The 14,537-nt window shown below is 34.5% G+C and overlaps 1 protein-coding gene across 8 annotated transcripts in view; it reads left to right on the top strand.

Annotated features, from left to right (window-relative positions):
- The window catches only part of BBS9 (Bardet-Biedl syndrome 9), a 479,889-nt gene that overhangs the window by 72,110 nt on the left and 393,242 nt on the right, over positions 1–14,537 (top strand). The window contains exon 1 of one of the 8 annotated variants that reach the window (XM_027574551.1): positions 1,091–1,132. The exons of the other annotated variants lie outside the window; for them this stretch is intronic. The gene's annotated coding sequence lies outside the window, so the exon portion shown is untranslated. Of the gene's footprint in view, positions 1–1,090; positions 1,133–14,537 lie in introns of those variants that run through there. 8 annotated transcript variants of the gene reach the window in all.

Raw genomic sequence — 14,537 nt, forward strand, 5'->3', positions numbered from 1 at the left:
TTAGATAAGTACTGCCAGATTAGAGAAATCTCTTCTCTCACTTCTGATTTTATGTGGAACAAAGAAGAGGATGTAAGAGCCATATGAAATATGTATTTGTGTTATCAAGAGTGATGCTCAAAAAGTTAAAAAAAATTAAACATAGAATGAATCAGCAATTCCACTTTTTGGTATATACACCCCAAAAAATGAAAGCAGGAACTCAAGCAAATATTTGTATACCCATGTTCATAGCAGCATTATTTACAATAGCCAAAAGGTAGAAGCAACCCAAATGTCCTGTGACAGTTAAATAGATAAACAAAATGTGATATATACATACAATGGAATGTTAATTCAGTCATAAAAAAGAATGAAGTACTGATATATGCTACTGTATGGATGAACCTTGGAAACATTATGCTAAGTGAACTAAGCCAGTCATGAAAGGTTAAATATTGTATGATTCCTTTTATTTGAGGTCCCTTGAATAGTGAGATTCATAGAGACAGAAAGTAGGATGATAGCTGCCAGGGGCTGAGTGGAGGAGGGAATGGGGAATTAGTATTTAGTGGGTACAGAGTTTCAGCTCGGAAAGATGAAAAAGTTCTGCAGACAGATGGTGGTAATGATTGTACAGCAGTATAAATGTACTTCATGCCACAGAACTGTACATTTAAAAATGGTTAAAATGAAAGATTATGCATATTTTACCCTAATTAAAAAAATACACACAGTACCCCAAAAAAGTGGGATGAAATGAATTTCAAAAAGTATGAGTGGTAATGCAGTAGAGTCCTTAAAGTAACAAAAGGAAGAAGGGTAACTTCCTATATATCGTTAGGTCTCTTGATAGGAAGTTATACTTGACCTTGGGTCAGGAATGTGCTAAGGGAGGTGAGGATAGAGAATTAAATTTGAGAATGAAAGAAGAGTTAGGCTTTATTTAATTAATTTAATTAAATTAATTTATTTTTAAAGATTTATTTATTTATTCTAGAGAGAGAGAGAGAACATGGCAGCAGGGGCAGAAGGAGAAGGAGAGAATCTCCAGCAGACTCCCCAGTGATGTGGAACCCAGTGTGGGGCTCGATCTCACTCATGACCTGAGCAGAAATCAAGAGTCAGAGGCTTAACTGACTGATCCACCCAGGTGCCCCATTAGGCTTTACTTTTAAAACTATTTTAAAGAAGTAGGTAGTTTAAGTGCTTAGAAAATCTGAATTATTGTGTCCTTCAAAAACATATAAGAATGACTTTTTGAAGGAAAATTAATTATCATTGTCTTTAGGGTTTGATTTGTAATTTAAACTTAAGAGGTTTATTTTTCTCTTTGTCAGGGTTTCTTCTACCCTTGACACTATTGGCACTTTGGTCTACATAATTATTTGTTGTGGAGGCTGGCCTGTGCTATGGCAGGTTGTTCGTCTCTACCCATTAGATGCTAGTAACACCCACCTCCTCCCCGACACAGGGTGACAACCACTGGGCAGCACAAATCACCCTCACTGCTCTACATTACAGGATTAGTGTTAACAAAAAATTAAGGACTGTATCTTAGGTATAACTTATCCCCTGCTTTTTTTCCCCATTTAATTAATTAGTTGATTGACTTATTTAATTCGAGTATAGTTAACTTACAATATTATATTAGTTTCAGGTGTACAATATAGTGATTAAAGAATGCACTTGTTCTGATGAGCACTGGGTGTTATATGGAAGTGTTGAATCACTATATTGTACACCTGAAACTAATATTACACTATATGTTAACTAACTGGAATTTAAATAAAAACTTTAAAAAAAGTGATTCAGCAATTCTCTACATTACTCAGTGCTCATTTAGATAAGTGCACTCTTCATCCCCTCTACCTGTTTCACCCATCCTACTCAACTCTCCTCTGGTAACCATTAGTTTGTTCTCTATAGTTAAGCATCTGTTTTTTGGTTTGTCTCTTTTTTCTTTGTTCATTTGCTTTGTGTCTTAAATTCCACACATGAATGAAATGATATGGTATTTGACTTTCTCTGACATTTCGCTTAGCATTAGACTCTCTAGATGCATTCATGTTGTTGCCAATGGTTAGATTTCCTTCTGTTTTGTGGCTGAATAATATTCTATTGTATATATATATACCACATCTTCTTTATCAATTCATCTATCGATGGATACTTGGGCTGCTTGCATATTTTGGCTATTGTAAATAATGCTTCAATAAACATAGGGATGAATATATCTTTTTAAATTAGTGTTTTCATATTCTTTGGGTAAATACCCACTAGTGGAATTAGTGAATCATATGGTAGTTCTATTTTTAATTTTTTGAGGCATCTCCATACTGTTTTCCGCAGTGGATGCACCAGTTTGCATTCCCACCATTAGTGCGAGAGGACTCTTTTTTCTCCACATCCTCACCCACGCTTGTTTCTGGTGTTGTTGATTTTAGCCATTCTGACAGGTGTGAGGTGATATTTCATTGTGGTTTTGATTTGCATTTCCCTGATGATGAGTGATGTTGAGCATCTTTCTGTGTGTCTGTTGGCCATCTGTATTGCTTCTTTGGAGAAATGTCTGTTCATGTCTTTTGCCCATTTTTTAATTGCATTATTTGTTTTTTGGGTGTTGAGTTTTATAAGTTCTTTATATATTTTGGATACTCACCCTTTATCAGATATGTTATTTACAAACATATTCTCCTTATTTTCAGTAGGCTGTCCTTTAGTTTTGTTGATTGCTTTAGTTTTGTTGATTCTCCCTTGCTGAAGCTTTTTATTTTGATTAGTCCTAATAGTTTATTGGGATTGTTTTCTTAATTTCTCCTCTTCTGCTTCATTATTAGTGTATAGAAATGCAATGGAATTCATTTAATAGATATAGTTTTTTGGTGGAATCTTTAGGGTTTCTATATGTAGTATCACATCATCTATAAATAGCTAAAGCTTTCCTTCTCCTTTACCAATTTGGATGTCTTTTATTCCTTTTTCTTTTCTTATTGCTGTGGCTAGGACTTCCAGTACTGTGTTGAATAAAAGTTGTGAGAGTGGACATCCTTGGTTTGTTTTGCTGAGAGTTTTTCCACACTGAGTATAATGTTAGCTGTGGGTTTTTCATATATGGCCTTTATTATGTTGAGGTATGTTCCCTCTAAGCCTACTTTGTTGAGGGTTTTTATCATAAATGTATGTTGTACTTTGTCAAATGCTTTTTCTGCATAAAGTGAAATGGTCATATGGTTTTTAATCCTTTCTCTTGTTGATTATACCCCTCTTTTCCTTTCCTATTACAAGTGTTAGATCTGAATTAGAATTTTATATGTGTTATTTTTGATAAACCATGAGAAGTCATAAATTCATAGGTTACCCCTTTGGTACTACACTTTTTTTTTTTTGAGGGAGTGACCAATACCAAGCTTTCTGATTAATGTTTTATACTCAAAATGTTTTAATTATTGCTTTAAAATTACTTCTTTTTTAAATTACAGAGGTCATCTGTAAAGAATTTAGGGAGGGTGCCTGGGTGGATCAGTCAGTTAAACATCTGCCTCTAGGTTAGGTCATGATCCCAGGATCCTGGGATCAAGTCCTGCTTCAGGCTCCCTGCTAAGTGGGGACTCTGCTTCTCCCTTTCCCTTTGCCCCCCTTCTGCTCATGTGCTTTCTCTCTCTCTCTCTCTTTGAAATAATAATAAGATCTTAAGAAAAATAAAAAAAAGAATTTAGAAAAATATAGAAAATTATTAAGAATAAAATATAAAGCACCTTTAATCCTAAAATTTAGATACAAACAGATACATGTAGTTGTAAATCAAGTATTGATAAAAATGCAGAGTGATTTTGGTGAACTCTTAGAGATACTGTAGATCAAAATAGAATCCTCCCTTTCTGGGTTAAAAGTGGCAAAAAATGACAGTAAATAGTTCTTGATTTTTCAAAATAATGAAGGTGCTATGTCTCATCAATATTTTCACTTAACTTAATTTTGACTAAATTGTGTAAATAATTTTGGTAGCATGTAATGAGGATATCTATGAGATTAAAAAAGGTTTGTTTATGAATGAATTATTCATTTGAGAGATTAACATTAATTTCCTCCTATGTATGTAGTGTACCTTCTTATATAATACATAAAACCTTTCAACTGTTCATATATATAGCGTAGGTGTATATGTTTACCTATGTGTGGATATATGTTTCTATGTATATCTGTATCTGTTTCTAATTTTATAAACAATAAAATCTAGGTTTGAACAGAAGCCTTAGTCTTTGCTATATAATTGAAAAAATGTGTTTTTATCTAGGGAGACCTAAGGAAAGTAGTAACTCTCAAACAATTCATCTGCTTAGAAAATGCTATAGGACTTTACATGTTAAATCCATAATTCTATCACAGTTATTACATTTTATTAGAAGAAGCATTTGTTCATTGACTTAAACTTTTTTTTAAAAAGATTTTATTTATTTATTTATTTGACAGAGAGAGACACAGCAAGAGAGAGAGCACAAGCAGGGGGAGTGGGAGAGATATGGGGCTCGATCCCAGGACCCTGGGACCATGACCTGAGCCGGAGACAGATTTTTAATGACTGAGCCACCCAGGCATTCCTTTTGACTTAAACTTTTAACAGAATTTAACAATTAGAAATTTCCCAGAATGATGCATGCCGTATCTATTGGAGAAATAGAGGGGATTAAGAAGTGAGACATTGTCTGGAAAACTGAAATAATCTTATAGGTTAAATCTGAATCTTGACATTGATAGTTTAGGTGGTTAATGGTGATGCTGAAATGTTAATATGTTTTTGCTTTTATTATTTTCTCTTAGCATGTACCACAGCAATTTTGACTAATTTCAAGTAGTTAGTAAAATGTTACCAGGTTATAAATACATTTTTATTAATTCTAAATAATCTGTTCAAGGTTGTATTTTATTTACTTTATCTAGGAGAGGGAAGTTTGTGTTATTAACTTTTTGCTATCTTTTTTTTGGAGTCATTAGAGATTTATTGACAATGGCTTATTTTATATGATATTAAAGAATGTGGACTTTCTATAAGAGGAACAACATTGTGTTTCATACATTTATGTTTTTGTTAGACAAACCATTTTTTTTTCCTTATGAAACCTTCTGGTATTATATAACTGCCATCTGAAAATGTGAAGTTAGTAAAGAATCATTAAAATATCTTAGATGGAGAGTATATTTTATTTAAGAAGGAAAAAACAAGACAACTACAGATTTTTTTCTGGTGTTAAAGATATCTTTTAATAAAGATATTAACTTTGAAATTACTGTTGTCTTTGCAAAAGCTAAGAAAAACTTTTTTTGACTGCAGGCTGTAGTTATGTGTCTGGTACTGTGCCAGGTGCCTCCATATGTTTCCATTTAATTTTTCTAACAACCTGCAAAGTAGGTATTATTCCCATCCTACAGATAAGGAAATTGGCAGTCAGAATTCTTTGCATTCATGTATATTTGTGTGTGTATGTGTGTGTATGTGTATATACACATATGCAAAAATATATGTATATATATAAATAAATGCACACACATATTTATTAAAAGATTTGAAAATTTTAGGGTTTAAATGTCATAATGGCAATCTCAAGGGAATAGAGAAAAAATAAAATTCTTGGGAAATACTGGTTTTTTTCCATCTTCATTATATCAGAGGAATATGTTTAAATGGATGATAATAAAAATAGTGGTTTGGGGCGCCTGGGTGGCTCAGTCATTAGGCGTCTGCCTTCGGCTCAGGTCACGGTCCCAGGGTCCTGGGATCGAGCCCCACATCGGGCTCCCTGCTGAGTGGGGAGCCTGCTTCTCCCTCTCCCACCCCCTGCTTGTGTTCCCTCTCTCGCTGTGTTTCTTCCTGTTAAATAAATAAAATCTTTAAAAAAAAAAAAGTAGTGGTTTATTTTTTAATTTTTTAATTTTTTTTAAGATTTTATTTATTTATTACCTTAATTTTTAACTTACAAACATATTTGGTTTTGTTTTATGTTAGTGGGATCACTATATGTAAATCTGTAACTTGCTCATTTCGTTTACATGGACATCTTTCCATGTTCAAACACATAGACTTACCTTGTTCTTGTATGGGCTTCATAGAGTATGGATATTTCATAATTTATTTAGCCATCAAGGTTGCTTCCAAAATTTATTGTTGTGGACAAACTCTTTTTGCATTTGCCCGCTCTACTTGGATGTATAGACTCAGAGTAAAAGTCACAGGTGATTATACCATTGGACTGACTGTGACATGTATTTTAGCATTTACATTTTTTTCCCTTAGGAGTTCATTTGTATTTGTTGAACTTACGGTGGAGAATAGAAGCAATTGGCTAAGGTAGAATGAAAGTTTGCAGAGAATTTGATCAAATAAGGTGAGCACAGGAGGTCCCTCACTTCTGATTTACCACATTCATATAGTATATTCTTTTTTTTTAAAAGATTTATTTATGTATCCGAGAGAGAGAGAAAGAGTGCAGGAGGGAGGGGCAAAAGGAGAGGGAGAAAGGGAGAATCTCAAGCGGACTCCCCGCTGAGTGTGGAGCCTGATGCGGGGCTCGATCTCACGACCCTGAGAGCATGACCTGAGCCGAAATCAAGAGTCAGACACTTAACTGACTGAGTCACCCAGGCGCCCCTATATATATATTCTTTAACAATCATTTAAATTAACCTTTTCACTGAAAGCCCATTTGATTAATTGAAGAGTTCTGGAAAGCTGCCAAAGAAAAACCATAGCAAACTGGCAGGAATAAAAAAAACTAACAAGATTCAGTCAGACAAATATCTTTTGAATGATTGTTATTCCTTCCAGTATCTTTTTCCATGGCTGAGGATATGAGAGTAATATACATAAAGCTGATATAATACTGAACAACAGAAGTCGTTGTGTAATATTTTGTGCTAATTAATTTTGAATCCAGGCTTCTCTTGAGGTGCTGGAGAATTTGAAGCACAGTTATTCTACTCTTGATGGCCCTCAATGTATTTATCATCTTTTACAGAGATAGCATTGTTATAACTTATTTTCTGATAACAATATGCAATTGTAGGTAAATTTCTCATTACTGACATAAAATTAGGTTGGGAATGGAGGCAATTTTTGTCTAAAATTAAAAAGATGCGGTAATGGAAACCAGTTTTTTACTCTTTCATTGACTTTTTACTCGGTGAAAAGAAATGTATCACTTCTTTCTAGGTACGTTACTCAGTAATTAATGCTCATTCACATCTTTTTATTCAATGCTTTTATCCTGGTAAAGAAGAAGATCAGTAGGAATCTGGCATTTTCATGGCTTAGATGACCTTTTATAGTGAGTAGAAACAGGGCTTTTCTAGAAATCGTATCAAGTACTTTTTGATGAGCTGAATGCATGATCTCTCTCTTCTCTCCTCACTTTTCTTCCCTCCTTTCTCATCCATAAAAATGGAGATATGATATATCCAGAAGGCATTATTTTATTTTATTTTATTATTTTATTTTAAGGCCAAATGCTTATTAGCTACTTAATTCTGAAAAGAATACAAATCAGCTATTTTAAAATTTAGGTCATCATTTTTTGCCAAAAGTCTTTTAACTAATTTGCCTTCTTGCTAGGGTTCAACTTATGTTTGGACATGTGATTTTTTAATGTTTGCCTGAACTTTATTTCTTTTTTCTCCCCCTTTAAAAATTTTTTTATTTTTAAATTCCAGTACAGTTAACATATGTTTGCCTGAACTTTAATCTTTATTCCCTATGGCAGAGCCAGTCATTTGTAGGGACTTCAGTTTCAGGAATTGTGGGGCACTTGCTGGATTCCTGCCCCTTCCAATGTTTTTTTTTTTTTTAATTTAACATATTGTAGAAAATTTTGGATGAGACTTATTTGAGGAGGGAAATAAAATCTCTATTCTTGCCACTGAGAGCTCTCTAATCAATATGACTATTTTAGTGTATTTACTTCATCTTTTTACTCTGAGTTTTTATGTCATAAAACTGTATTCATATTGTAATACTGTATTCTTTTAAGTTCTTTTTCTCAGTTTACAATATGAATATTTATAAAATCAGTAAATGTTCTAGTGTATATAATTGTGAATGATTATAGAGTATTTTATGATGTAGCTCTGTTGATGGAATTGTTTCTAATATTTTGTCTTTAAAAATACTATGGTCATCTTAAAATTTGTATGGAACCACAAAAGACCTCAAGTAGCTAGCAATCTTGCGAAAGAAGAACAAAGCTGGAAGTATCATACTTTTTTATTTCAAACTATATTAAAAACGTATAGTAACGAAAACAATATGCCATTGACAGAAAAATAGGTACATAGATCAATGGAACAAAATAGAGACCCAGAAATTAGCTTATGGCAAAGGAGCCATGAATATACATCTGAGGAAAGGATAGTCTCTTCAATAAATGGTGTTGGAAAAACTGGATGCAAAAGAATGAACTGGACCCCTCCATACACAAAAATAAACTCCAAATGGATTAAAAACTTGAATGTAAGAAACCATAAAACTCTTAGAAGAAAACACAGGAGGTAAACTCTTTGACTAAAGTCTTGGCAATGATTTTTTTTGGATTTGACACCAAAAATAAAGGCAACAAAGGCAAAAATAAACCAGAGACATACAACACTGTATAAGTTTAAGATGTACAGCATAAATGATTTGACTTACATATACTGTGAAGTGATTACTTCACTTTTTTTACTTCACAATTAAACAATAAGTTTAATTTTTTTAAGATTTTTTTATTCATCTATTTGACAGACACAATAAGTTTAATTAACATCCATCATCTCATATAGATACAAAAAATGCAAAAACACTTTGTAATGAGAACTCTTAAGATCTATTCTAACAATTTTCAAATATTATTTCTTAATAAAACTAGAAAGGAAAAAAAGAACATTTTAGTACCACAAAAATCAGAGGGGAAATAGAAATACTAGAAATTTTATATTCAAAATAAAGTTGCTTGATGATCAAAAGTGAGCATCAAAAGTGGGCATCAAAAGTGGGGGACCTTTTTTGCTCTTTTTCACTTCTCCCTCAAGTTTAAGAAATAGTTTATTGAGTTCCATGAAAAAAATCAAGCTAGAATTTTGTTTGGCATTGTATTGAATCTGTAGATTATTTTAGTGCATAACGGGCATGTTTATGATATTGATTCTTCCCATCCAGGAATACAATATGTCTTACTATTTATTTAGCTATCCTTCTATGTCTTTTAGTAAAAATTTTACTTTTTATCTGTATTAGTTATTAATTTGTTAGATCTCCCCTTCTTCCTTTTTTTCCTCCTTTTTTCCTCTCCTTCCTTCCTTCCTTCCTTCCATTTATGTGTTAGATACCCTGGTAGATACTATGGATACAGTGGTGAGCCAAATATAGAAATCTGTGGCCTCATTATATTTGGAGAGGGAGATAAACATTAAGTAGATAATCCTAAAGATAGGTATGAAATCACAAGTGCTATTAAGGAAACGATGCCATGTTAATGAGGGTATATTTCAGGGGTGTATTGCTTAATTTGGCTTTAATCTGGCCTTCCTAAGGAAGTCAAGATCTGAAAGTTGGGTTAGAGTCAACTCTAGCTGAGTAGAGTGTGTTAGGAACTTAATTGCTTTGGTAACTATTGTGAGTAGAATCTTTTTTTTTCTTTTTAAAGATTTTATTTATTTATTTGACAGAGAGAGACACAGCGAGAGAGGGAGCACAAGCAGGGGGAGTGGGAGAGGGAGAACAGGCTTCCTACAGAGCAGGGAGCCCAATGTGGGGCTCGTTCCCAGAATTCTGGGATCATGACCTGAGCCCAAGGCAGACGCTTAACGGCTGAGCCACCCAGTCACCCCTAGAATCTTTGTTTTATTACATTAAAATTTAGGGGGGTACTTGGGGAGAAGGCTGGATATACAATGCTATGTTGACAGTTATTTTTCTTGCTACACAAGAGATATTCTTCTGTATTCTGGCTTCCATCGGTGTTAAATTAGTTTTCAGTCTAGCTGTTACTCTTTTGCTAGTTAATCTGTCATTTTCTCTCTGTTGCTTTTAAGAGATTCTCTTTGTCTTTGGTGTTCTGCAGTTTCTCTGTTGAGTATCTAAGAGAGGATTTATTTTTACTTATCCTACTTGGAATTTATGTGGCTTAAAACGATTTTAGGATTGGTGCCTTTCAGCAGTTCTGGAAAGTCCTCTGCCATTATTTCTTGGAGTATTGCCTCTCCTATATTCTTTCCATTATCTCGTAGTGGAAATCCAGCTAGATACATGTTAGACCAACTTACCATATTGCTCATATCTCTCAAGTCCACTTGCATTTTCTGTCTCTATGTTTCTTATTAGTGCATCCTAGATTATTTCTATTTTCTTGTTTCCTCAATCACTGCTATTTAGAGACTAATTTCTGTTGAAACTGCTCTTGGAGTTTTTTTAGCTTTGTTAAGTCTAATTATTATATTTTTTATTTCTCAAAGTTTATTTTGTCCTTTAAAAAATCTGCTTGGTTGTTGACACTCTTTTTCACTTTTTTTTTGTTTGTTTCAGGTTTTTATTTAAGTTCTAGTTAGTTAACATATAGTGTAATATTGGTTTCATTGATTCATCACTTACATGTAACACTCAGTGCTCATTACAAGTGCCCTCCTTAATCCCCATCACCCATTTAGCCCATCCCCCATCCACCTCCTCTCCAGCAACCCTCAGTTTGTTCTCTATAGTTGAGTCTGTTTTCTGGTTTGCCTCTCTCTTTCTCTCTATCTCTCTTTTTTCTTCATTCCTCTGTGTTCATCTGTTTTGTTTCTTAAATTCCATATATGAGTGAAGTCATATGGTATTTGTCTTTCTCTGATTGACTTACTTCACTTAGCATAATATTCTTTAGCTCCATCCATGTCATTACAAATGGCAAGATTTCATTCTTTTTTTGCGGCTGAGTAATATTCCATTTTATATACATATATATATATATATATATATATATATATATATATATATATATACCACATCTTCTTTATCCATTCATCAGTTGATGGACATCTGGGTTCTTTCTATAATTTGGGCATTGTGGACATTTCTGCTATAAACATTGGGGTGCATATGCCTCTCTGAATAGTGTTCTTGTGATCACATTTTTTTTTAACCAAGTAAATTGTGATCACATTTTTAATACCTGTTTTTATTTCTTTAAACATAAAATACAGTATTTTTATATTCTCTGTTTATAATTTCAGTATAGTTTGTAGTTCTGATTCTGCTCTCTATTATTTTTGCTGTCTTTTACTTTCATTGCCTTCAATTCCTTGTATATTTTGATTTTGCCTGTGAGGTCATATTCTTTGGAATATATCCATGAGGATGGCTGGTTTGTTCCTTCAGAGATTTGAGTTTTCTTTTGTCAGGTGCTTGGTTGTTCTGTTAACCCAGGATCCCTTTATACTAAATTCACAGATTAAGACTTCTTGGGTAAGCCAATAGAATGAATTTGGTTTGAAAACCCACATTAAGATCAGCTTGGGGTTTATGAATTCTTAGGAGAGATTTTTTTTTTTTTCCTTCATCTGGTTCCAAGTTTTGGGATGTGCATTTTATTTTGCTTTCTCTTAGGCTTGAGGGGGAAATGCTATTTCTAAGTTCTTCTTACACTAAGGGTAGAGCCCTTTGTGGTTTTAACTTTCTACTCGGGGGAGGGAGATAATGTCCAGGATCAATTAGATTCCCCACATAGGGTGGGCCCCAAGGTTTTTCTCCTTTACCATATGTCATTTGAGACCGTGAAAACTGAAGCTGGAAATTATCTGGTTTAGGAAAATGCCCCAGGGGCTCTGTTTACCTTTTTGAGTTTTCACTTTCATTTACTGTTTGGCTTCTGAATTCTATTTACCTTTTTCTTTTTTTGGCAGCATATTGATGTTTTTAAAAATGCTGCTTTTAACAAACATTTTATTCAGTAATTTAGTGGGAAAATCAGGGTTTTATCTACTATTCTCATCTACTCATTTAATAATTTATTTTTTTTTTTAAGATTTTATTTATTTTTTGACAGAGAGAGACATAGCGAGAGAGGGAACACAAGCAGGGGGAGTAGGAGAGGGAGAAGCAGGCTTCCCTGCGGAGCAGGGAGCCCGATGTGGGGCTCGATCCCAGGACCCTGGGATCACGACCTGAGCCAAAGGCAGACGCTTAACAACTGAGCCACCCAGGCGCCCGTGAATAATTTAATTTTATTTATCTTTGTAAGGAGTTCTTATGTAAATAAGACAAGAATAAAAAGAGAAATTATATCGAAGAATCAGCAAGCAGTTATATCAAGCATTGTCTGCCAAAGTGAAATAATTAACATTTTATATTTAAATGTGATGTTACTTATAAGCATACAAAGTGCAGTTGTGATAGGCTGTGTTGAATTTGTAATCAGAAAGAGATTTAGAGATCATGTCATTAGAGTACCTACTTTATGCTTAGTTTTCAGTTGGAGGAAAAAGACTGGAGATTAGAAGACTTAGAGGGCTGAATTCTGGCCCTGCTACTCACCAGCTGTGCATCCCTAACAAATCCTCGAACTTTCCTGAGCCTTCAGTCTCTCCACAGTCACATGAGAACAATAATTCTTGACCTTCCCAAGCTATAGAATTATTTCTAGAGTTGGATATGCTAATAATGCTAATAATCTGTGCCAGCACTTATAAACAGCTATTATTGTTAATTTTGAAGTTTTTAATTTGCTCTAGCTATTAGTCTCATGAGATGTCTCCGAGAGGTCATCAGTGCATTCACAGAGTGCTAGCTTTGTCCCATATAATCTCTTAAAACCCACCTTAATTCTTTACCTTTCTTGGTTTAATTTCCTCTTTGTATGACATTATAGCTCAGTTCACCTTTAGAGCGTAGAGGAGAAACCAAGAAATTTGAAAGCTGATTTAGAAAGATTTATTGAAATATTGAGTGTTACCCAGTTATACATCTCTTTCATGTCCATATCATTTGGAGCTGTATTCCAGTGTTTTAGGGCATAGAGTGAAATTAGTCTTTGATAGAGAATAGTAAAAGCATGCAATATCCAGTCAGTATTAGGAAGATTTTTTAAAAGTCCATTGCCTTTTGACAGGATTAGATTCCTTTCTACTTGTCAGCAGAGGGAGCCTTTGCCTCACTTTTGGATTCCAGAACCCTGATGGTGGTGAGATTATAAGGAGCCAACTTGTCTATGGAAAATGTTTGTTTCCTTACCTAGGACTGAATAGGTTTTGGAACAAGTTTTTCCTTTGTTCTTATAAAGGAAAAAACTTTCTGTACTTGTTTTCTGAGTTCTTTACAGTAGTGGCTCTTAAGTGCTGCTGTGGGAAGTTCTTTAAAGGTGGTTAATGCCGGGGGGCACCTGGGTGGCTCAGATGGTTAAGCACCTGCCTTTGGCTCAGGTCATGATCTCCAAGCCCTGCATGGAGCCCCACATTGAGCCCAGCATTGAGCCCTGCATCCAGCCCCTGCATCGAGCTCCTTGTTCAGCGGGGAGTCTGCTTCTTCCTCTCTCTCTGTCTCTACCTATGCTCCTGTTCAGTCTCTCTCAAAGAAATAAATAAAATCTTAAAAAAAATAAAAGTGGTTAATGCTAGGTTAAAATAGTGGTTCTGAAATGCTATCCCATGTTTAAGTTTTGAGTAATTTTAAGGTAACAAAAAAATTAGCTAATGTACTGAATTTTTTATAAAGCTAAAAAAATTTTGGTCAGTTAAAGGGCTGTACTTAGTGCTAACATTTTCTACTTCCTACCTGTATTGTCTTTATAGAAGATGTTGGTGATACTAGTCTGTGTTTTTAATTTTTATTTTTTTAAGATTTATTTTTGTAAGATTTTATTTATTTATTCATGAGAGAGAAAGAGGCAGAGGGAGAAGCAGGCTCCCCAAGGAGCAGGGAGCCTGATGCGAGACTTGATCCGAAGACTCCAGGATCACGACCTGAGCCGAAGGCAGACGCTTAACCATCTGAGCCACCCCGGCGCCCTATTATTATTTCTTTAAAGATTTTATTTATTTATTTGACAGAGAGAGACATAGCGAGAGAGGGAACACAAGCAGGGGGAGTGGGAGAGGGAGAAGCAGGCTCCCTGCTCCGCAGGGAGCCCAATGTGGGGCTTGATCCCAGGACCCTGGGACCATGACCTGAGCCCAAGGCAGACGCTTACGACTGAGCCACCCAGGTGCCCCAGTCTGTGTTTCTTAAAAAAAAAATCTTTTGATTGAGCAGTTCAAGGTTGACAATCTGTGATGATCAGTGAAATTCAAAAACCTGGAATCACTGCTTTAGCAAGTACTTTTGCAAATAAAGATTGGAATTTCTGAACTGAACCATTTCCAACTTCATGGTCACCTTTTGTCCTAACAACCCCTGAGAGGTTTTCTACCCTTTTATACCTATGAAGTGAGACTTAATGACTAAACTGTCATATCTAAGGTTCATAGATAAGTGTAGGTACTAGGGGAAGTTAGTTGGTTGTTTTTTTTAGCATGCAGATTTTGAGATTAAGATTGGCATGCATTCCTACCATGTTCCAGAT

Source organism: Zalophus californianus, chromosome 12 (assembly GCF_009762305.2).
Source record: "Zalophus californianus isolate mZalCal1 chromosome 12, mZalCal1.pri.v2, whole genome shotgun sequence".
NCBI classification, from domain to species: domain Eukaryota; kingdom Metazoa; phylum Chordata; class Mammalia; order Carnivora; family Otariidae; genus Zalophus; species Zalophus californianus.